Source organism: Eumetopias jubatus, unplaced genomic scaffold, assembly GCF_037043125.1.
Source record: "Eumetopias jubatus isolate StellerSeaLion01/CBP00866 unplaced genomic scaffold, mEumJub1_p1.0 scaffold_10, whole genome shotgun sequence".
Classification (NCBI taxonomy): Eukaryota; Metazoa; Chordata; class Mammalia; order Carnivora; family Otariidae; genus Eumetopias; species Eumetopias jubatus.
This window is the reverse complement of record NW_028274816.1, coordinates 72,635,029-72,659,303: the sequence shown is the minus strand read 5'-3', so window position 1 is coordinate 72,659,303 and position 24,275 is coordinate 72,635,029.

The window sequence follows — 24,275 nt, the reverse complement described above, 5'->3', positions numbered from 1 at the left end:
AACCCACACAAAAGAAACTCACAACTCAACTTGGCATCTCTTTAGGAACCGTTCTTTGAAGGCTGCTGATGGGAATGCTGGTGCTTCAGAAAGCATTAGGCTGTGCTCAGATAATTCACGTGGCAGCATCTGTGTAAGAACATATTGTTCTTGGCAAAGGTGTAAAGCGCCCTCTGAGATCGAGAGGCGGATAGGAGTCTTTCCCCAGCCTTCCCTCTTCCTGTTGCCATTATTTACACCCCTGCCTCCCATGTCCGTGAACAATTACACCACGGTTTTCTCTCCTGTGAAGGTTTGGGTTCGAAATTCCCATGCAATATTTATTCTTCTCCTTTCTTTCACATTGAACATCTTACCTAGGCCACTGAGGGTTTGTCACGATTCCTCCTGCTTCTTTCGATATTTATGAACACACTCTCTACATCATTTAGTGGCTGAGGCCATTCCCCCTACTGCTTGAAATATACAGATATCACTGACAAAAGAATATTTCACCATTATTTCAATACGATTAGAGCATCCAAACAGGTCAGTCTGCTTCCTCTGTCATCTGGAATCTGGGAACACTGATGATTTCTGACATGGATTCACTCAACAGTCCATCCACCACGCACTAATTTGCAGATCTTTATTGAGCAACCACCCCAGGCTTGGCACTTAAAATCCAGTCCATGTCTCAATCGTCATATTGTACTTTGCCGTTCTGCACAGCAGAATGTAGTGGGATGCAGTACTTTGTGATCTCTCGAACGGAACCCACAGAGACCACATCTCAGACATCCTGCTACAACTGCATTTTTTGAGCAAGGACTGGGCATCTTTGTATCACTATGTCTATTTCAGTGAAGGGAACATAGTAGACACGGGACACATGTTCCTAAAAAATCAATCCAAACTTCTCTCCCATCTTCACATCACAAATAAAGATAGGATCATAGTATCAGTGGTTAACCCAAATAACTGTGCTGATTCTGGGGCCCCCTTTCAGAATCACAACCTCCAGTCCTATCTATAAAGTAGTATCCTCCATGTTTTTCCGGGAGTTTCCAGGGGATGTCTCACGGGATCCCAAAAAGAAGTTCTCTTTCCTCTGCTCTGATGAGTCCTGTAGTCCCCACCAGAATACTGCCGATAGTTGACCAGCTGTCTCTGACATTTCTTTGCTCACTTTCTATGTTTTACCAGGCTTGGCTCCACAGACCCTCCCTGCATCCCCCACAGCCATCAAGTAACAATGCTGCCCTATTGCCCTCAAGATTCAGAAGTGACGAGTGGGTCTCTGTGGGTTCTGTTCGAGAGATCACAAAGTACTGCATCCCACTACATCTAGTTAAAGCTACTCTTTTCCAGTTAAACACAACCTGCCTGACTGGAGCCCAGAACAAGGGTGAGATGGCATCCATTACATTGTTCTCACAAAAATAATTTCTCCCTGAACATCACAGGTGACTTTCCATCAGTTCTCTGAATCATGCCCAAATACATTTGAATCCCCGAATGAGCACAAGTTGTGACTCAAGCTTTATTCTGTAGTGTTTTTCTTATTCCTTATTATATAAGTAACACATGTTCACTGTAGCCAAAAATAAAATACGAAAACAGAAATCACTTGGAATTCCACAACCTCACCTTAACACTTTGGCATACATTCTTTCAGTCTCCCTTGCTGTTCATTTGAAATAAACTAGAGGACAATGATATTGATCAAAATTCCTCTTGTATTTGTTTAAAGATAGACTTTGAGGATGGGACCCCAACAGGAGGTTTGGTAGCAAAAGTTGGTATTTATAATTGCTTGGGAAAATAGCAGGGTGTAGAGTTAGAATGTCGCTGAAGGAAACACTGGAAAGAAGACTGGGGGAAGATATGGCTGGGACCATTCTGGCAAGGCAGAGAAGTAACTGGAAGGAACTGAAAGTTTGGATGGAGGCTGTTGAGCCACAGCTGTGCACAGGGGACTGTGTTCTTCATTAGCATGATCTCAGAGGAACACAGAAAGGTGCAGAGTCCAATAGCATGTCATCAAAATATATATAAGAATTTTAACCAAGCCACATGGAATGACTATGAAAATAACTCAATAAAAATCAAGTAAGAGATAAATTAGTTGGATTATCTCATCAAGTGATAATGGACATAAGTTTGTGAAGGTTGGTGAAGGAGGGGAAGGTAGTAAGGGAAGAGGACACTCTAAAATAAATTTTAAAAAGAATTAGGGGTGCCTGGCTGGCTCAGTCAGGAGAGCATGGGACTCTTGACCTCAGGCTCACGAGTTCCAGCCCCATGTTGGGTGTAGAGATTACTTAAATAAATAAAACTTTAAAATCAATCAATCAATCAAAAGGAAGAATTAGATAATGGTGTATTTTAGCCCAAGGACATGGGCTGTGAGATGCCCCACCATTTGCAGGGAATGAACTTTCACAAAGGCTAGGCAGTGATGAGTGTTTTGGGAATCTCCAGATTTCGCATTCTGGCATAAACTCTCTGACCCACAGGCAGTATCAGCCCATTAGGATGGTAAACCCAACTATTGTCATATTAGTTCCTTTACTGGGTATGTCTTAATAGCTCAGAGAGACAGAGGGAAGGAATAATCAGTTCCATGATAAGCATTCAATTATATTTAGGAAGAATTTCTACACGTGATATTTAAAATATTTCTAACAATTAAGAGAGATTGGCACATTGACTAATCTGACAGAATAGTCTTGTGATCCCAGTTTAAATTGCATACTGGGTAATTGATTTTAGACATGTAGCATTTGCTGCACTTGTGTACAATATTGGAATATTTAAGAAAAGTTACGATTTTCTGTAGCTACATTTAATTTATTGGATTTGCTGTATTGGGGGACGTTTTGCTTGTTAGAAGCATATATTCATATATTTAATTTATAAATGCAGTTTAAAGTATTTAATGGGATTTAAGTAGCTACCTCCATTGAATGTTAATCAAAGGCCTCTTTCAAGATGCTTGTTAAAATTGAGTAGATTTTATAAGAAGGATGAGAAGATTTATAAGTTGCATTCAAGTCCTCAGTGAAAAAAACTGATGTTTAAATCTGTCATTGAAATTTATTCAACAAATTTTTTTCTTAAAGATTTTTTTATTTATTTGACAGAGTGAGAGCACAGCAGGTGGAGTAGCAGGTAGAGGGAGAAGGAGAAGCAGGCTCCCTGCCTAGCAGGGAGCCTGATGCGGGGCTTGATCCTAGGACCCTGGGATCGTGACCTGAGCAGAAGGCAGTTGCTTAACCAACTGAGCCACCCAGGCGCCTCTATTCAACAAATTTTACTGGGTGTCCTCAGTATGTACTCTAAGTGCTGCGAACGGGCACTCAAGGAACGGACATACTAGTAGGATGACAGACATACACAAACACATCGTGGCATATTTAGCATGGTAGAAGATGAAAAAACTCAAAGGGGAAAAGTAAACCAGGGCAGAGGAGATAGGGTTTGCTGGGTGGCCAATTTGGGGTGAGGGTGGAGCTTGCTGCTTTTATAGAAAGAGGTCAGAGATGGCCTCACCACTGCATAGGAGACTTTTAAGGCAGAAACTCTAAGAACTGAGGAAGGGAATCATGCTGATCGATATTCAAGGGGGCACCTGGGTGGCTCAGTAGGTTAAGAGTCTGACTCTTGGTTTTGGCTCAGGTCGTGATCTCGGGGTGGCAAGACTGAACCCCACGTGGGGCTCCATGCTCAGCGTAGAATCTGCTTGAGATTCTCTCTCTTCCTCTGCCCTTTGCCCCTCACCCTGCTCGTGCTCTCTCTCTCTCTAAAATAAGTAAATTAATCTTTTAAAAATAGCTTAAAAATTAAAAATAAAAGCATCCCACAGGATGGAGGTGCTTCAGGCAGGGACTCCCCTCAGAAGGGGGCCTGATGGACAGGTAATCACACTGAATTGCTCCTGAGGGCCGGTGCTCTTGCACCCCCAAGGGGACAGAGCCAGACTAGAACCCCATCTACTACCCTCCAATGACTAGCCATGTCCAGGTTCCCCCCGCAACACACAATTCTCCAGGGACCCAAGACCTTAGTTCCTTCTAACTTCCTCCAGTAGCTTTCCCTGAAGAATCCAGCAGCTACTTACAAACTCTGCCCTTTTAAAACAGGTTCTACATGACTGTTACTTTATTGTTCTCATGTATGTAAACCTGTCTTCCTCAATGAGTCACAAGCCACCTGCAAAAGGATCATGTCACGTGTCACTATCATGCAGGCCTCAAGAGAATTGGCCAGGCCAGCGCTCATTTCCAAGAGGAGGTCAGGCTGATCCTTCTGAAAATTGGTTTATCAACAGTGGCTTGGAAGGCCAGCTCGCTTCGTTATGTGAATCAATTCCAAACAGAGCCTTTCTTCAAGAATATTGCTTGTGAAGCACTCACCCAAGTTCTTCTCAACTCTTGTATGGGGCTGTCTTTGTGATCATTCATAGTGTTCCTGCAAGGGACCAGGAGTTTGTCTCCCTCTTTTGGTAGTCAGATGTGTGAGGACAGGTCTAAAGACTATCTGTTGCTAGTGAATACTATTTCCTGGACCAAACAACAACAATCACAACAACCATAACCGTTGTTTGGTTTACCGCCCACAATAATTCCATGACCTGAGCAATAGGTTGGAACGCATGATTTTGGCAGGCTTCATTAACATGTATTTGTCTCAAGCTCCCCAAACCTTCTCAGTTATGGGGCTTGCTCAAATGCCCTAACTCCATTTTCTCCTTTAATTAGGGCTTTCACAAAAGGTAACAAATGGTTTTCCAAGGAGGACAACGGGAGGGACAGGAGGCCGTGTGCCGCATACAGAAAGTGGAATGAACGGCAACGCTCCGGCCAGCATCTCACTTTGCTGCATGGATTATAAAATCCCTTAACAGCAGTGGGAAGTGAGTTCAGAATGACTAACCTTTGCCATGTGTCACTAATGAGGAGGGTTACAGCAGATTCCATCCCCATTAAGTTATATTACACTGGCATTCCATGCTCATTAACTAAATGCACTAAATATTGTTTTCCAAGGCTGAGTTTGAAGGTACGGCAGCCGAGGTTGCTTCTCTGGGGGTAACTAAGTGTCATCTTATATAAAGTTGCCTGCCATTTGATCAGGGCATGTTTATCGAGTAAACTAAAATTAGAAAACGTCTTTTATGGGACACCGGGGTGGCTCAGTTGGTTAAGCATCTGCCTTCTGCTCAGGTCATGATCCCAGGGTCCTGGGATGGAGTTCCCTGAGATGCTCCTTGCTCAGCAGGGAGCCTGCTTCTCCTTCGGCCTGCCGTTCCCCCTGTTCATGCTCTCTCTCTCTCTCTCTCTCGACAAATAAATAAATCTTTTTAAAAAAAGAAAAGAAAAGAAAACATCTTCTAGATGCAAAATATATCAAAAAGGAACCACTTTCATCCCCCACCCCCTTGGTTTTGCTTTGGCCAGATTTCTCTGAACATAGAACTTGAATTACACCGGCGAGCATTGCCCATTACCTGTATACTTTTTGGGTTGAATAGATCAGAGTAGCAAATAATTAGTGACTCCTTATATCTGAGTGTATATTTTATACTAGAATTTTGGGAAGGTAAGTATCCCTTTCGACAGATTAAGCATTTTTAAATTGTTCTTTATAATATTAACTTAATATCACTTTTTTTTTTTTAAAAGATCGGGAGGGGTTGAAATCCTAGGAAGTAGGCTGTCTTGTTAATCCGATTCTTCTCTGCTTTTTCCAATTCCAGTCCAACTCTAAATGACCTTGGTTGATCGTGCAGTTGGACCAGAGGTCCATGCCTCATGGAGGATTTAGGTGGAGCAAAAGTGTCTGCCCTGCCGCCTGTGTGTAGGGAGGGGCTTGCTGTGTATGAATATAGGAAGTTGGCACAAGACAGTGCCCCACTGGACTTGAGAAGCATTGAGAGACTGGCAGAGGGAAACAATTTAAACCTCAAGTGATTTGCTGGAAAGAGCTTCACCTGAGAGGCTCTATATACCCTATAGTGGGGTGAAAGGTGGCCCCCCCAAAAGATATGTCCACGTCCAAATCCCTGGAATCTGTGACTGTCATCTCAACTGGAAAAAGGATCTTTGTAGATGTGATTAAGTCAAGGATCTTGAGATACGATTGTGCTAGATTACCTGGGTGGCCCTAAATGCAAAAACAAGAAGAGGCAGAAAAGAATATGCAGACACACAGATGGCAATAGGAAGATGGAAGGAGAAAATGCAACGATGTGGCCACAAGCAAGAAAGCCAAGGAATGCTGACACCTCCCAAAAGCTGGAAGGATTCTCCCCTATATGACCCTGCCAACACCTTGATTTGGGACTTGTGGTCTCCAAAACTGTGAAGATGTTAAGCTACCCAACTTGGAGGGCTTTGTTATGGCAGTCCTAAGAAAGTAATACAGATCCCACAGAGAATGGCAGCCCAAGAGAACTGTAGCCACCAAGGAACTATGAGGAGCTGAAAATTCCTCCCTAAATGCACACCCCTGAAGCTGAGGAGACCAGGGAGCAGAGAGGGGTATCCTGGAGCCCCAGAGAAAACCCACAAATACCAGCTGGTAAACCACCACCCCAACAAGGAAGAAACTGACATTCCCACTTCTTGGTCCCCCAAACTCCACTTCAAGATCCTTGCTGAACTGTGCCCCAAGGGAAAACAGAGTGAAGAATAAGGCCTTCAATGGGATTCTCTGGAAACAGACTCTAAGACGGACTGTTGCATGTGGAAGGTTTGTAAGGGACTGTTCTTGGGAAACATACCTATCAGGAAAGGAATCTGATCCTCACTGAGGCCTCAGCAAATCCTGACAGCCGAAGCTGAAAAGACCACTCAGGGTCGTCCCAAGTGAAGGCAAGGGGGCCCCAGATCTTTCTTTCTGACAGAGAGTTATCATTATTGGCCATGATGTCCCCCTGGGAGAGGCCATGATTTTGATCAAAGTGGTTCCCTGTTGTTTCAGGCAAATCCCAGTGAGGAGCGGGGCTGGGAGCAGAGATGCACGGGCTGCAAGGGGATGGAAAACACTCCTCCACTGGCAATACTGAACTGTTTTCCAGACCTAGACGTTGGGGGGTGGGGAGGTTGTGGCACGGCGGCAAAGTAAAATGATTTGAAAGCTTCCTGTTTGGGGCTAAATAGATCCAGAAACAACAGGGGAAGTCAGAACCCAGGAGGAGTAGATAGTTGGTAGTTTGATTTTATACAGTAGTAATTGTGCTGGACATGGGAAGGCAATCATCGGTGGGAAGGAAATGCAAGGCACACTTTCCATTGAACAAGGAGAAGAAAATTGGAGTGAAGACCAATTTGATCAAACAGCAAAAATAAGGCGGGGTTGGGGGGGAAGGCAAGAAGAAAACAAGGATCAAAAATAACCAGTCGACGTAAAATAAGAGAAAAAGCTTAATGTTAGGGATGCTAGTTGCTCAAAGAAAGGTGGGAAAGCAAGTTTCCCCTATCAAAGAGGCAGAGATTGTTAAAATGGGTTACACACAAACACACTCGCATACTGCAGTTCTACGAAGTTTACGAGAAACACACTGTGTGGGTATCTTTTATTTGTACCCCTTCCTCCACCTTGCAGTCTTGTCTGAGGAGCTGGCCTGTAGAGATTACATCACAGGGCTCCTTTATCTCTTTGTTTCCAGTTAGTTTCAGCTTCTGGGAGGAGTAAGGTGAGATCAGGGGTAGGCAGGCGGATGGGGTCCTTCCTTCTGAGGTCAGTCTGGATAGCTCTGTGAAAGCCCCTGCCCTTCCCAAGATAACTGGTGACTCCATTCTCTCTTCTTCCAAATTCCAGTAAACTCTCTCCTCCTTGTTTCTCTAGGTCTAGGGTTGTAAGAGCTCAGTCTCTACTCTCCCCAGGTAACCACTCCATCGTTGTGATTCCCTTACACCCACACCTCGTAGAGGGTGTGCCATCTGTTTTCCTATCTGGAATTATCCCCTTTTAATGGTATCACCTGTTTTCTGCTGGGACTTGGCTCATAACTGGTTCCAGAAATGGCCCAAGAAAGAGGCCCTCAAAATGAGATTCTGGAATTGGGTTGGTCATGTATTCAAGGAGTGCAGGAATCGTTTTGTTGCTGAATGGAAATAGAATATGAGTAAACTATGGGATTCAATAATCCAAATGATCACTGGTGGCTAGAAGGCGATAAAAGGAACGGGACAGAGAGGCATGGGGAGAACATGAGCCTGTGGTAAATAGAAATAATAAAGATTATGGAGAACACAGGCTTCTTCTTACATCTTAGAGAGCATACACAGAGAAGGGGGGCTTCTAGCTGGCTCAGGCCATAGAGCATGCATGACTCTTGATCTTGGGGTTGTGAGTTCAAGCCCCACGTTGGGTGTAGAGATTACTTAAAAATAAAATGTTAAAAAACAAAAAACAAAACAAAACAAAAAAAAAAAAACAAAAAGAGAAACCAACCCGAAAGTGTACACAGAGAAAAAGAGAAATAGAAAATTATGGACACAGGAGAATGTTCAGGGAAAATCATGGACACATTGAGAATGTTCATGGAAAGCCAGGATGCTCTCCAGCAGTTCCGAAGGATCCTTCATGTCCTGTGGTCCTAGGAAAGACGTGGCCGAGGGCTAAGCCTACAGTATGAGTGTAGGGTGATGGAAGAGCAGCTCCAACTAAATGCTTTAAGCACCACAAAGCCTTTTAGACTGTGGTAAGGATACTAATACTGGGACCCTAAGATCCCAACTTGGATCAGCAGTGCCAGTGCCCGAATTTATTAGGAGGGATCGTCCTGCTGGAACAGATCTCAGGTGGAAGCCAAAGCACCCCATCGGAAGCTGTTTTCACAGGCTTCAAAAATCAGTGCAAAGACGAATATTCAAAGCACATGTAGCACAGAGTTCACGGGCTTTGAGCCCTTGCAGGGGATACGGTAAGAAAGAACAGGAGAGCACAGTCTCCTCCATGAACGCGTCTATTTCCCCACAACAAATGGTGAGGAATTCTTTTCACAAGAAAGAAGGAGAGTTTTGTCACAAGAGCTTAAATTCAGCTCACAACTCAGGTGCCGAGAAAAATACTCAAAGGGAGATAGAACTCACAAGGTTCACAATGTACGTGATAGAGAAGAAAAAAAGGGCAGCACAAGTAAGATGCTGTGAGTCAAAAATTGGCACCGTTGCACGCTTGGGAAGACAGAAATATCTTTCACATTACTCCTTCCAAAATACTGTATGGAAGGTACCAGAATTGTTTGATGGGAGATTTCTTGGAAACTATTCTAAGTTCCCATGCTTTGGATTGTGGACAACAAGCCTGAAAATCTGCCTGGCATCCTACAGCCTGAGGTCACAATGATGTTTTTCTTTTCTCTCATATTTTCTCTGTCTATCCCCTTTTTCCAATATGTCATTAAGCCTTTGCTGGAACCATGTGCCTGGATCTGGAAACATAATTTTATTGTCAGTAATTGCTGGAGGGCGAGGGCGATTCTTGTTTATTTTCCAACACTTTATGGTGTGCCAGATTCTGTGATAGCTTACAAGTCCTAACAACCCACAACGACTATAAAAATGTAGGACTCATCCAGAATCTTTGGGTTATTTTGCTCTTGATGACTTAATATTTTATTCAACTTGGCCGAAAATGGTCAAGGCTACCACTGCTAAAAAAGTAATCTTGGCTTACCCCAGACATTTTTAAAGGGCAGCCGCCTGAGAATGAGCAGAATATGAAATTTCAAAGGACAAAAACTTCCATTTATTTCCATGAGATTTCATTTGAAACTTTAATTTCTCCTTAGAGTGTAAATAATAGGAAGGTGACCATATTCAAAATGTATGTTTGTGTGTGTATGTCTTTTATTTCTACGATTATATTGTTTGGTTATTTTGGTGTTCTTTGGTACCATTTCATAATACTTTCAGCTGATACAGGTCTAAACTATATTAGACAATATGGCAAAATATAATGGGTTCACTGAGCAGGAAATAATCACCTTCATTGTCTGTACTGCTTGCTCTCATTCAGTATCATTTAGTTCCACCTGCAAGGTTAGCTCACTTTTGATCCATATGCTGTGTTTCTCCCCGCACTGCATGCTCTTTAAGGCAGGAATATTTTGTATTTTTGTAACCCCCAAAATTGACACAGTGCCATCCACTAAAGGGTGAAATGAACTCACCCAAATAAGCGAGATGAAGCACCTGGAGTCCTTAGAACAACCCATGGCACAGTGTGAGTCCTGCTTCCCTGTAGATCGGACGCGTCTGTTGATGGTGGTGATGCATATGAGCGGCATTGATGGTGACAGTGGTGATAGACGCAGCTGGGAAAATAGGACTTGGTTGCAAATGCGGTCAAAGGAACAGTCAGCTGGAGACACAGACGTACTGTTTGCTTGTGGTGGAATGGTATTCCCAATCCGCCCAGGAATCTTACCTCCCGCTCTGCATGCCTTCTTTTTTCCATCATTTATCACATACAGGAGGCATGGATTTAGGACTCACCTGCCCTTACCTGCCATGCTTAATGCACTTGGATGCAGAATGAGGCCCTAGCGTGGTGCTCCATCCCTAGGCAAACAGAGACCTGGCCGGGGGGGCGGTGAAGGGGGGGGGAGGTGGGAGAAGGAGAGATTTTGGCAGAATTTTACTTAAATATGTGCAGAGTGCTTTATAATATTTTTCTTGGCTCCATCACTCAGTAGTTACCTTTAAATTTACTTTATGAGAAATTTCACCCTGAATAACCATTTCAGGTGGAGTTCAAACTCACAAACTTTGGCTTACCTGGTCGGCCTGCCCACTGATCCGTGTCAAAGCCATCGATCAGACTGCCACCTATCCTTCTGACCCCTGGAATTCTTTGTTTTCCCGTAAGCACATACCTTATACATATATATGCTACACACACACACACACACACACACACACACACACACACACACACGCAGTGTCCATCCCCAAAAACACAGTGATTCTCCACTTTTTCAACGAGAGCAGGCTATAATGTCAATCAGTGGAGATGTTGACAAAAATTAAAAGGAAAAAGGGAAATCTTTGTGCATACTAATTCATCAGTACATGGGATATTTAAAAGTACACACTCTATGAAATAATCCTTTAATATAGAAATTTTGCTCTTTCGCACGCACATTTGAGGAAGAATGGTATTCAAACTTTTCCCAGAAAACAGCACTTCTGCCTCCTCTCTGAGACAAAGTACTCTTTGAAGCTGTGTATAAGGATGACTCTGAAACCCCAGACCACAGGTTTCTGCCCTCATAACATAAAGACAGTTCTCTCTTTGCTTGCTGGGTTGTTCCCAGTCATCCTCGAGGGGTTCATGTGTGATTATCTACCACACATTCTGGTGCTGTTTGTCTTTTTAAAATAATAGTTCAATGGTTTGATTTTTAAAAAAATCTGATGTTCCCCAGGAATAATCACTGCATCTGTTTAGATTGCCTTGCCTTTAAAAATAAAAATAGATTATGTCAGGTGCCCCCGCTCTACAAATCCCAAATTAGCATGACTTGAAACTCTTTTTGGCCAACGTATCTTTCCCCAGTGGTGTGTTGCTCTTCAAATTCAAGTGGTTAAGAAAGTAGGAACAATGTTAGAGAATTTGTAAGGATTCAAAAATATCACAGCACTGGGTGCCTGGGTGGCTCAGTTGGTTAAGTGACTGCCTTCGGCTCAGGTCATGATCCTGGAGTCCTGGGATCGAGTCCCGCATCGGGCTCCTTGCTGAGCAGGGAGTCTGCTTCTCCCTCTGACCCTCCCCGCTCTCATGCTCTCTCTATCTCATTCTCTCTCTCAAATAAATAAATAAATAAAATATTTAAAAAAAAAATCACAGCACTATCTTTTCTACCTGATCATTTGGGGGAACAAAAGAAAAACCGTGCTTTATATACATACGTACGTAGAGGTCGATTTTGTTTCTTATATAAAACCTGAGTCATATCTATTGCAAGGGAATTAACTCCTATTTCGGCAGGGCTCGCGGCTTCAAAGACAGAGGCTTAACTCTGCCTCACAAAACATATACAGAAAATTAGTGGCTCAGATAAATAAAGAACAGGGACAAAATGGGTTCAGGAGTGACGAAATCTAAGAAATAAAAGAACATAAGTCGCTCTTGATTTACTTCTCATCCTCGGATAATCTCTTGATCAACTTACCCTTCTTGTCTCTTCTTGTCTCTGTGTTGGGATTATTTTTTTTTCTCTTCCTCTGTAAAGTTTTTCACCACATGGAAAGAACAGAGGCTAACTAAGCAGCTATAGCCTTCCAGCATTCTAAGTTAGCAAGTCTGTTTCTACCCACTCAGCATATAAAAAGCCCCAACAGAAGAGTCTGAGGTTCCTTGTCTATTTTCTAGACTTTTCCGAGCTAGTGAGCTGTATTAATGGACCCAGACTAGACCTTGCATCTGCTCCTGAGAACACTGTCATGTGCCCACCAGCTCCCACAGAAGTGGGGAGTGGTCCTCAAGGGAAGAGGAAGGATGCTTGCTGGAGAAGAATGGATAAGGAAATTCTGGGCATACCAAAACCACAGAAGCTCACTGCGGACATTTTAGTTCACTTAAAAGTTAACTAATCTGAGGAAAGTGTCCTTTAACTGAAATATTCAGAAATTGGTTTATTTTTTAAATAATAAACGACTCAACACACATTTCTTGAGTCTGTGTTATAATTGCATTGACTTGATGACTATTCGAAGGAACTGATTTCTGGTTTAGAAACATGACTAAAGGGGCACCTGGGTGGCTCAGTCGGTTATATATCTGCCTTCGGCTCAGGTCATGATTCCGGATCGTCCTGGGATCCAGTCCCGCACTGGGGCTCCCTGCTCAGCGGGGAGCATATTTCTCCCTCGCCCTCTGCCTGCAGCAATCCCTGCTTGTGGGCTCTCTCTCTTTCTCAAATAAATAAATAAAATCTAAAAAAAAAAAAAGGAAACATGACTAAAATTAATCATACGACATGTCTGTGTCTGAGCCGTCCTAGTAAGAACACCAAGTAATAAATTCATTCGCTTTGTTCCTATTCCGCCGTTTCGACTATCATTATGTGCGATTTTTTCCCAAAACGTTTCCACTGTCTCATTATTCTTTAAGCGCCTGTAAGAGAAGTAAAACCTACATGTTCTCAGAATTCAGGATGGGAACAAAGTCCTAATCGATATTTTACCCTACGTGTAATCAAAGGATCTTCCTTAGGCTATGAACAGTGACGCTTCACAATGGAATAAAGTTCTGTCCCCCCTGCTCTTTGCAAAAGGCTGCCAATGACCTCCTCTGTCTACCATAACTGCTTTTCCCAGCTGCAGGGGATTAAACAGGTTATAAGATTTTCCTAGCAGTAAACTTTTTGAACAAATAGAACGGGTTTTCATTGCGGTGTTCGGGAATTTTTCAAAGCTTTAATTTTTTTTTTTTTTTTTAGTTCTTTTCCATTAGGTTTTAATTTGCGAAGTTTTATAAGCAAAATTAACCAGGAGAATCAGATTTTTGATTTACAAAAAGTTTCCAATTAGAAAGCCTTAATTAAACAAGGCAGCCTGACCTGCCGTCTTTCCTTTCAAATGGTATCCAGGCAAGCTACGTCAAGGGGGACAGGAGCAGGCTCAAAAAATCAGAAGGAGATTTCAAGCTTCAATATAGTGAGAGAGCTAATGGTGCAAAATGGGTATAGCATGAACCTTTTTATGAGCTCCAAATTCCAGTTACAGCCGGGTCACCTGGGACTTAGGGGAGTAACACAGGTATGCCTGAAAGTCACAAAGAGAACAGACTTTGCTACAAGTAGATCTCAACTAGAACATTGTCTACCAAAGCCTTCAGAGCAAAGAACTGTAGGAGCTTTTGGAGCGACTTTGACAAGCTTGTATGTATCAACAATCACCCAATGGCTGGCTGTCTCGGGAAGAGTATTAAGTCCAGCTCCTATCATGGCCAGTGACTCCATAGAATCCACTCCCCACCTACAGTTGCCTAATTTGGCAAATCAACATCAGGGACACCCACTTAGAGCTGAATTTCAGATAAACAACAGATAATACATTATTCTAATAAATTGTGTAAGGATGTCCCAGATTTTCTCTGGCTACCCACTGTGACCCATCTCTTCCCAATTTTTGCTTCCCCCCCATTCCATTTGGGGTTTAATTCTGGCACTTAGTGTTGTCTACTCTGTCTAGAATTCTCTTCTCTTAGGTACTCACTTAGCCAGGCCTGCCAGATTCAGCAAATAAAAATATAGGATGCCTACTTTTATTTACATTTCGTACAAACAATAGATAATGTTTTGGTGTAAGTATGTAGCGTGCATGGTAAAAACTTATTAATTTTTGGGTGCCTGGGTTGCTCAGTTGGTTGGGCGACTGCCTTCGGCTCGGGTCATGATCCTGGAGTCCCGGGATCGAGTCCCACATTGGGCTCCCTGCTCGGCGGGGAGTCTGCTTCTCCCTCTGAGCCTCCCCCCTCTCATGCTCTCTCTATCTCATTCTTTCTCTCAAATAAATGAATAAAATCTTAAAAAAAGTTATTAATTTTCTATGTGCAACGCAAGTGTAACTGGGCATCTATTATTTTGCTTGGGATGCCATAACAAAATACCACAGCCTGGGTCCCTTACACAACAGAAATTTATTTTCTCATGCGTTTGGAGGCCAAAGTCCAAATTAAGGTGATGACAGGGCTGGTTTCTCATGGGACCTCTCTCCTCGGCTTGTAGCTCACATCCGTGGTGTCTCTTCCTGCTCCTGGATGAACACCAATCTTATCGATCAGGACCCCACCCTTATGATTTCATTTAATCTTGATCACCTCTTTAAAGGCCCAAACTTTAAACACATGGTTGTGTTTTCTTTATTGGGTCATTGCTCAGAAGTCATCTTCTCATGGATGCCCTCCTGGGGCCCCTATTTAAAATTGCAACCCCCCACCATCACTCCACTCCAGCCCTCCCACTCCCCCATGCTTCATTTTCTCCACATAGCTACCCCTTTCTATTATCTATTACTTGTTTATTATTCGTCTCCTCTCACTTGAATGTTAGCTTTGTGAGAGCAAGGATTTTTATTTGAATTGTATCTCCACGGTGTCTGTGGACCTGGACAATACCTGTTGTGTGATCGGCTCTTAATAAATATTTAATGTGAATGGTTGACAAGTGAGAAGGAGAACCCCACTCCCTGTAGGCTGGTGCAGCTAACAGGTTGAACAAGAGGAGTAAAATTTTGATAACCGTAGAAGATTCTGGAACTACCTCCAACTTCCGATCACCATATTCTGAAATACTTGAGCAATTCTCCTATGTCCGTGTGTCTAGATGATAAGCTAATAATGCGGGTTCCTGGGCTCCAACCTCGGATAGCCAATTCAATTAGGTAAGGATTGGCCATGGAAATCTGCCAAATTTAAAAAACACCTCAGCTAATCCTGACCCAAAGACAACACGCTGAGAGACATAATGCCAGGGTGAGCTCCAGAACTCAGTTCCTGCCAGGGCAAGAGGACTATGGAACCAGGGAGGGGAGAGTGGGTCAGGGAGTTTCCCCTAATTACAAAACCTTTGGCTCACACAGGCTTTTTTTATTGTTGCTTTTGCCCAGAGCTTGTCACTCAGACTCATTCCTCAAAATCATTTGCTGCACTCTGCTGGGTCCCTGCCCTCACTTTCCTGAGGTTTCCTCCCAGAACTCCAGCTAGGGTCTTGCTTCAGAGAGCCACAGCTGTGTCTGGAAATGGGCAGGGTTGGCCTTCACCTGTGGGGTGAGCTCTACGTGGGTAGTGCCTGCTTTAGGGGCCATGGGAGCTCATCCAGTGAGGGAAGTCCCTGAAGGCAGGCAAAGTTAACCAAGATCCAATGGGCTTGGGATCGTGAAGGCAAAGCCCGGGGAGCCACTAAGGTAGGGACTGTGCATGAAAGGGCAGGATGCTCTTAGGGATGCAGGGCTGGCTGACATCACAGAGACTCTGGAGTTCTGGTCTGACTCACTTCACACCAGGAGGACCAAAATGGCATGGGTTTATTCTCCTGAACCCCCCCCCTTTTACCTGCAGATTTGCAGGATTCCACCTTATCTCATCTGCCTAAGAACAGACCTGAAGCCCTCCCTCCACACCGAGGCAGACATGGCGTTGCTAATTTCTTTGGATTTCATGTACATTTCTGCACCACCCTGTCAGTTAGCTTCACTTTCTCTCTCCCTTCTGCTCTGCTTTGCCACATCTGGCATCTCCCGGGACTATCCTCTGGAGGGATCTTTTGTTTCCAATCAGATGCCTGAGTTGAAGAGAGAAAGGGTTCTGATTTAGTCTGACCTGCTGGTAACAGATCTTATAAAACTGTAGGCAAGCGTTTGAACCCTACCATTTAAGGTCTTATTTGCCTAGCAAATGCAAATGCTTTCTATCGTCTCCTGTCCACACGCAAACCGGGACCATTTGTTTTTTCTTTTAAAGTTTCACGTCATGCTTTCATTTTAATAAATGCCTTGCCGCCTATCAAAAAGGATTTATACCAGCTTCCTAATCATTTTTGTGGTACCTGTCATTTTATGTAGATGTCTAATGCAGGCTGCCTGTGAAAATATTATATTTTCCTCTCGATGTATTCTGCTTAGCTAAAGTCAACATTAATATTTTTAATTTAATGTTTTAAATAGTTTCTTGTGATATGTATTATCACTCTGTTAGACTGGTTACTAGATTAAATGTAGAACTTCCCAAAACATGGTTTTCTTTTAAATTAGCAATTCAGATTTCACATATGTATTATAAAATGAACAAATAAAGAAAATTCCAGGAAAAAAAATTTCCAAAGCATGTGAAGGGGGAGTCCTGCTTTATAAATGCCACATGATCAAGAAATATTTGTTAAATTAATAAAATAAAGGAAATGAAAGCATCGGGTGGTTAGCCACTCAGCCACTAAAATGCTTTATGACTTGGAGTTAGTCACTTAACTTCTGAGAACATCATTTATTTCTCTCACATTATAAGGATTCTGTGTCATAAATAATCAGAAAATGCTTTGAAAACATTATACTGCAAATATAATTACTGGTGCTTTTTTTTTTTTTTTTTTTCAGAAACAGCAAGATGAATTCTTTTACTTGGGCTAATGGCCCCAACGATTGTGTTATCTCTTCTCCTCACCGCAGATGACTCACCTTTGAATCTATGTACGGACCCCAGGGACAATGCTGGGGTTGGGGGGCGGGCCTAGTGGGAATGGCAAGCAACGGGGTCCCAGGGCTCAAGGAGCTTGTTTGGGACCCAGAGATGCAATGCTGGCCAGAGGCTCCATCCCTCTGATGTCAAAATTCCCATTTCCGCTTCCTCTCCAAGAGCTTGCCCATCTAGATCAAGGCAGGAAGCATGTGTTAATTGCAATCTGTGTCCACTTGTAAAGATAGGAGCTCTCCACATCTTTTCTGACTGTGAACAGCAAACTGCAAAGCCACTGACCTGGGGTCTATTACGCATTAGGCTCCACACACTGTTGGTGTGTTTCCTGTTATGAGCAGGCTATGATGGAATGCTACAGAACCTCTCCAGGGCATGGTTAGTCATTCAACCATGCACACACAATTAGCTCCTGCATGATATGCTTCTCACTTAAAAAAAAAAAAAATGCCTTTTCATATGCATTCAGATTCCATTTTCAGTTCTCAGTGGTAATGTAAAAATCCACGTGTAATATGACCACAGTCTTCAAAGGACGACTCATAGAGAAAGGCTATTGGAAGAGAGGCTGCCAAGGAGAAAAATGCAAGAGATCCTTCGGAGAGGAAGAAGTTCTAGATTATGAGGAAAAGCAGAGAAGAGGAATCATTTGCCTTTCCCGTATCAGTTAGTTTTTTGCCACACAGCAAACCACCCCAAGGCCCAGTGATTTCGAACAGTAAACATTCATTATTGCTTACCACCCAACCAGTCTTTTGGGGAGATCGGCTGACTAGTGATTTGTGCCAGGCTGACTCATGCCAGGCTGCTCTGTCCCATCTTGGGCATGGCTCACACTGTCTTGTCGCTCCATGTCAATCTCTCCCAGGAAGCTCTCGAAGGGGCTCTGAGTAGTTCCCAGCAGCATGAGGATTATTTTGAGCTGAAGACATTTGAGGATCAACAGCAGAAGGAAGAAGCTTCTTCTGAATTCCCCCTATCTGCCTAAAAGCAAGGTGCAGGTGTATGCCACCCAGGCGCAGGTTGAGGATGGCCTCACTCACGTGTCTGTGGTGGGTTGGCTGTTCCTGGACAGTGGGTTTACTGGACCGTGTATCTCCTGCTATCCTGCATGCTGGCCTGAGCTTCTATACATGATGCTGCACATTTCCAAGTGAGCAGAAGTGCACAAAATCTTCGGAGGCTTAGGATGGGCCCACCATCATTTCTGCTACATGCATATTGGCCAAAGTAAGTCACAAGGCCAGGCCAAATTCAAGGAGCGGGGAGTAAATTCCACCTCTTTACAGGAGGAGCTGTGGCATTGTGTTGCGCAGGACATAGATTCAGGGAGGGGTTAAAGATCGTTTCCCTGTCTGTGGTCAGTGCATCTTACTTGCCTTTCAGAGAACTCGTGAGGGTTCTGCACCAGCTCCTCCGAGCTCCTTTCTATCTGCTAGATGGGATGCTGCCAGATAGGCTTGATGTGGTTTTTGTAGAGTGCACGAAGTTAGAGCTATGGCTTCCCATACAAGGCTTGTGACAGCAGATTGAAAAGCATGGTGAAGCAGATTGTGGCAGAAGCCTCTGGAAGGTCTTCAAAATATAAAACAAAAACAGAAACAAAAAAACCCTACTGGAAAAACCCTATCTCCTCCATGATTGAGCCTAGTAGTCAAATGTCAGGCAACTGAGCATTTACCTACATGTCTGGCCCTGAGGGTACAGTGGTGAGCCACACAGATGGAGTTCCTGACATGGGGCTAACAGAGAAAAATAAAAGGTTACACACGTGCTAACAAAGCAGAAGTCCTACTGTTTCTCCAGCACTGACCCCCAGTCTTAGCCCTTTCAGATTAGAGATGCACATTGAACTGCCTGGGCTCTGACCCATCTCGGCATGGCTCAACACTATCTTGTCACTCCGTGCCAATCTCTCCCAGGAAGCTCTTGAAGGTACTCTGAAGGTCCCAGCAGCATGAGGATTATTTTGAGCTGAAGACATTGGAGGATCAACAGCCGAAGGAAGAAGCTTCTTCTGAATTCCCTGTATCAGCCTAAAAGCAAAGCCTCCCGAAAGAATTCAACTGCCATTGATGGGGTTCCGATTATAGGACCCCAAATAGGGCACCTTGGCATATTGGCTCCTAAGCTGAAGAAGCTTGAGTTGTCAAAAATAGGAGCTAATTGGAGTCATGTATGCAAAGCCCCATGTCAGCAAACTGAGAGAGACTTCATTATATAGTCTTGGCTCTCCTGAAAGAGAATCTTAAACCAGTCAGGAATCACCTGATCAGCACTAGTGAGGCCACCTGCCTGATAGACCCCGGCCATCGCCTAAAGGAAAGTGACCTTGCAATAACCAATCTACTTTTTCCCCTTATATAACTTCCTTGTTCCCACTCCTTCTGCCTATAAAAGTCTTTTCATTTTGTACAGCTCCTCCAAGCTCCTTTCTCTCTGCTAGATGGGATACTGTCCGATTCATGAATCCCTGAGTAAAGCCAATAATATCTTTAAAATTTACTTTAAAATATAAGATTTGTTTTTCAACAGAGAAAACAACAGAGACGGGAAGGTCACTCTGACCCACCCTTCTCCCCTAAAACAGGTCATAAAACCATCACAGGAGAGGAGGCCTCCTTATGCCTGGAGGAAAGGAGCATCCTTAACTCCGAAGACGAAGGGCCTCTGAGAAGAATTGCTACAAAGAGGCTATGCTGCTATTTCTACAACTGCCCACTATTCATCAAACTTAGCCCCAAAATACCCGGGCGTAACTGCTTAACTGTTTCTTCAAGTCCTCATGTCTTTATGAGGGCTCTCGTGTCACATAAAACCTATACTGAGTAAATTGTATGCTTTTCTTCTGTTAATCTGTCTTTGTTGGTCTTAATTTTGAAACCCGGGCAGGGACCCTAAGTGGTCAAGGGAAATTTTTACCTCCCCTACAAGATCTTGAGGCAGAGTTAGAAACTCAACTGCCCATGGGGACCAGGCAAGAAGCCTAAATGAGCAAGACAGGTAGGATATAGGAAAAGTCAGCTTAGCTGGCTGTCTTGAAGTGTCTCACTTCTTATGGAGGCATCCATATTGGAAAATCTTTCTCTTCAAAGGGGGAAAAATCAGTTTAAGGGCAATGGTCAAACAATGAATCATGGAACACTATGTCAAAAACTAATGATGTGATGTATGGTGATTAACATAACAAAAAAAAATTTTTTTAAAAAAGGGCAATGGTAATGGCTAATGACACAGCCTCAGGGTTGGGGGGCATTGGGGTAGCGGAACAGGGAAACACACCTTCCAAAGAGCACAGCTGCTCCTAGGAATCCGTACATCGCCCTGTGGAAAGCGCAGACAGTTTTACCACATCTCCCCATTTTCCGAGAGGAGCTGGAAATGCATATCTTTCTGTGAAATCTCTTCTTTTTAAATGCTGATTAGAGCTTTTCAAGGATCATACTGTAGGGAAAAGAGGTCACAACTGAGACCTTGAGGGCTGGTTTGAAACCTTAGCTATTGAGGCTGTCGCACAAAGGATATTATTATACATTAAGCTGTGTAGTTAGAATACCATTTACAATCATTCCAACAATACACATTTTTCCAGCAGATACGTTAGCCACTTGGATTTGGCTACCTCTGGCGTTTATGCCAACGGGAGGAAGCGGTTTGCTTGGAAGTCATTAGACCACAGCTCTATGCAAGATTGTAGAGACTGAAAAAGTTGCCCTTAGTGTCCTTACCTCTGAAAATTCTCCTGGCTGGGCTTCCATTCCAACAGGAGCCTGGGCTGAGTCTCCCTTTTGGTCCCAGCTGGATTTCAGCTAATCATGCCCAGAGACATTAGCTGATAATGGCTTAAAGCCTTACATTTCCAAGAGATATTTAAATTTTAAATGAGGACCCAAAGATGGAGATTTCATTTTTTTTCTTCACCATCTTACTCCCAGGAACCAGAGCATTATTAAGTGACAGAAGCATGGAAGGGACAGAAGACCCTCAATAGATCACAGTGACACCACACAGTCTTAGATTTTGAGGTGCATCAGTAAATTAATTTCATAATAACATAGCTTTGTTAGAATTCTGGGGGTTATCAGGAATCTCTATTAGTACTCTTTATGACATCCTGCTTTCTTAAGGAAATAAAGCTAATTAATGAGGGTAAGTGTGAAATTTCAAAGAAAGAGAAAGATTTTTTTTTTCTTTACTAGGAGCACTGACTCCGTTTACTGGAAAGATTGTGTTTTAATGTCGGCCACTCACACAGATAAGGTTGATTATGAAAAGAGAAATTGTTTGGTTCATTAGGCTTTAATTATAGAGATGAATTATTATGGATGAAAAGAGGGAGCCACAAAATTATGGAGATTGAATTCCAGTTCAATAAACAACTTCAAATATCTTTACTGGAGACATAAGCTAGTCATGTTCTTTTTTTTGCCAATTTAATTTGATGTCTGCTGACAAATGATGTTAGAACGTCCCTGGAAAAATCTTAATATCTACAGTGTGTTGACGGCCTGATCATTTAAATTATACTTTTTTCCCTAATTATATTTTCTGATGGTAGTATGGAGATAGATAGGTCTTACTTCTGCTTCGATTTATTTTGCGTAATAATGACAAAATGTTATATCCCTGTTTTGCCACTATCCATGAAGCCAAATTGCTTTTCTAATAGCTCAGTGGCCTTCAGTGGCTCCCCAATGTATGCAAAGACAAGCTGAAAAACCCTGAGCTTGATATTTCATGACTCTCTGGATCAGATCCAACCAAAATATCCAATATTATCGTTCAGTATTGTGTTGGGTTACAAAACTTGTGCTGTACATAAATGCTCTCATCCCCACCCCACACTGACCTCGTATGTTTTGCTTCTGAGATTTTAGGCACAGCTCTACCTACTCTGTATTTTCCATTTTAAATTCTACTGCCTGAGTCCTCATTTTCAAGGCCCTGTTCCAATTAGGCATCCTTAATCTTCTTTCCCGAGCGGTATTCTGGGGTGATCCTGCTGTCTGATTTTCTAAAACACATATGACCTACAACATTCTTCTTTAAACCTCTTACATTATTGGTAGTTTGTACTCTGAACTCTTTCAAGCAGATTTTAAAACTCCAGTCACAACACATCTTACATTTCTTAATACTTTAAAATGATGGTTTTACAAAATATGGTGAACATGTGACATCTAAGAATCACAAATTTGAGAGCATCAGAGAATAAATTTTTTAGGTATGATAATACTGTATTGGTTATGTGGTTATATATTTTTAAAGAGCATTTCATATTTTTTTGAAAGATTTTATTTATTTATTTGACAGAGAGAGACACAGCGAGAGAGGGAACACAAGCAGGGGGAGTGGGGGCGGGAGGAGCAGGCTTCCTGCCCAGCAGGGAGCCCGATGTGGGGCTTGATCCCAGGACCCTGGGACCATGACCTGAGCCAAAGGCAGACACTTAACAACTGAGCCACTCAGGTGCCCCAAGAGCATTTCATTTTTTATAGGAACATAATAAATACTTATGAATGAAGTAATGTAACATCTAGGATTTGCTTCACATTAATATGGGAAGGTGGTAGGGTATAGATAAAATAAGATTCACCGTAACATCAAGACTGACCATGATAAGTCAACCAGATTGATCAAAATTGACCTATCGATAGTTGTTGAATTTGGGTATTAAAGACTCATATACTATTCTATCTACTTTTATATATATTTAAAATTCTCCACTATGAAAAAGTTAACAAAATTAAAGATAAGTAAGATAATAAAATTAAAAATCTTCACGGCAGCATGAGAACACAGGAAGGAGTTGGTGGTCTCCGCCTGGAAGGACCACTCGGTCTTCAGTAAGTCACTTAGCTGTGCTGAAACTATTTCACTGTCCCAAGACATTCCAGTGAATGCTTCAGTCACTTCCAGCTCTAAAGCTCTGTGAATGCAGGTGTTTAGAAATCAAAGACCGATTTTTGGTAAGTGGAAGAATATATAAACTAAACTCTCTGGAGTAATCACTCCATTACCAATGGAGTATAATCCCTCTTGGGGGTTTGGGAAATAAAAACATATAGCCTCAATGGGGCAGAAGTCGGAGGTGGCCCAGCAGTTGGGGACAGCATTGCAGTGGGCACTGGACAAGATAGTCACAAGGTAAATGGTCGCCAGTCTAGAGTCTGAGAGCAGTGATTTGGCAAGAAAATGTCCTCTCTCCCGTGACCAGGAAGCTTTAAAAGCCTACAGGGACTTGAAGTTTCAGCTCAAGTTCAGCCCTGACTGGGATTAAAAAGTCACTCTGGATGCATGGCCACGTCGAATCTGGGAACCCAAAGAAATATTGAATTGCAGTGTGGGAGGAGACCATGCAGACTAAGAGAGGCAAGTGAAGGCCAATCCAGCCAGAACAGGGCTGCATTTGATTGTTAGAGAGCCCCCAACATATTTGCACTCAGAGACCAAGATGCCCATCTGAAAACTTTCCTCTCAATTTTGAGCCATGTCTTTTCACTGAGCCCACTGCAAACCCAGGGAATAAATAATATGTCAGCTTCATGATCATCAAAGGCCCATCAAATCATTGAAGGCAGAGAACAAGTTATCTTGGGACTTGCCATGGTTAACCAGCCTCTTCAAGGAAGGCGAGTTCACATAGATAAACTGCAGAAGACAAAAAACAATACTTAAACTTCTCCGTGTGGTCAGAACGGTGGTATTTGGGTTTTACCGAGCACAAATGTAAGACATCTGGAGGGCAATGGCGTTCCCTATACTTGTCAACATGGTTGAATTTTATAGATCACAAGCCTTGATTACTATAGTCTGTTCATTTAATATGTTAGCTATTACTCCAGAGTGCTGCTGAAGCCCCCAATGCTGGATACCATTTACCGTGCTTATTGGAAAACAAAGTAAAATAAAATCCATTCTAACTTTGGGTATGTCAGCAGCTAAAAGTAAGATGAATAGCTATAATTTGTTGAGCACCTGCAATGTGCCAGAAGCCTTCAAAAGATCATCTTTACTGTAATCATCTAAATAAAAAGATACTTACCCATAAAACAGGTGAGGAACTGGCCAGGGGACAGAGTTGGGAT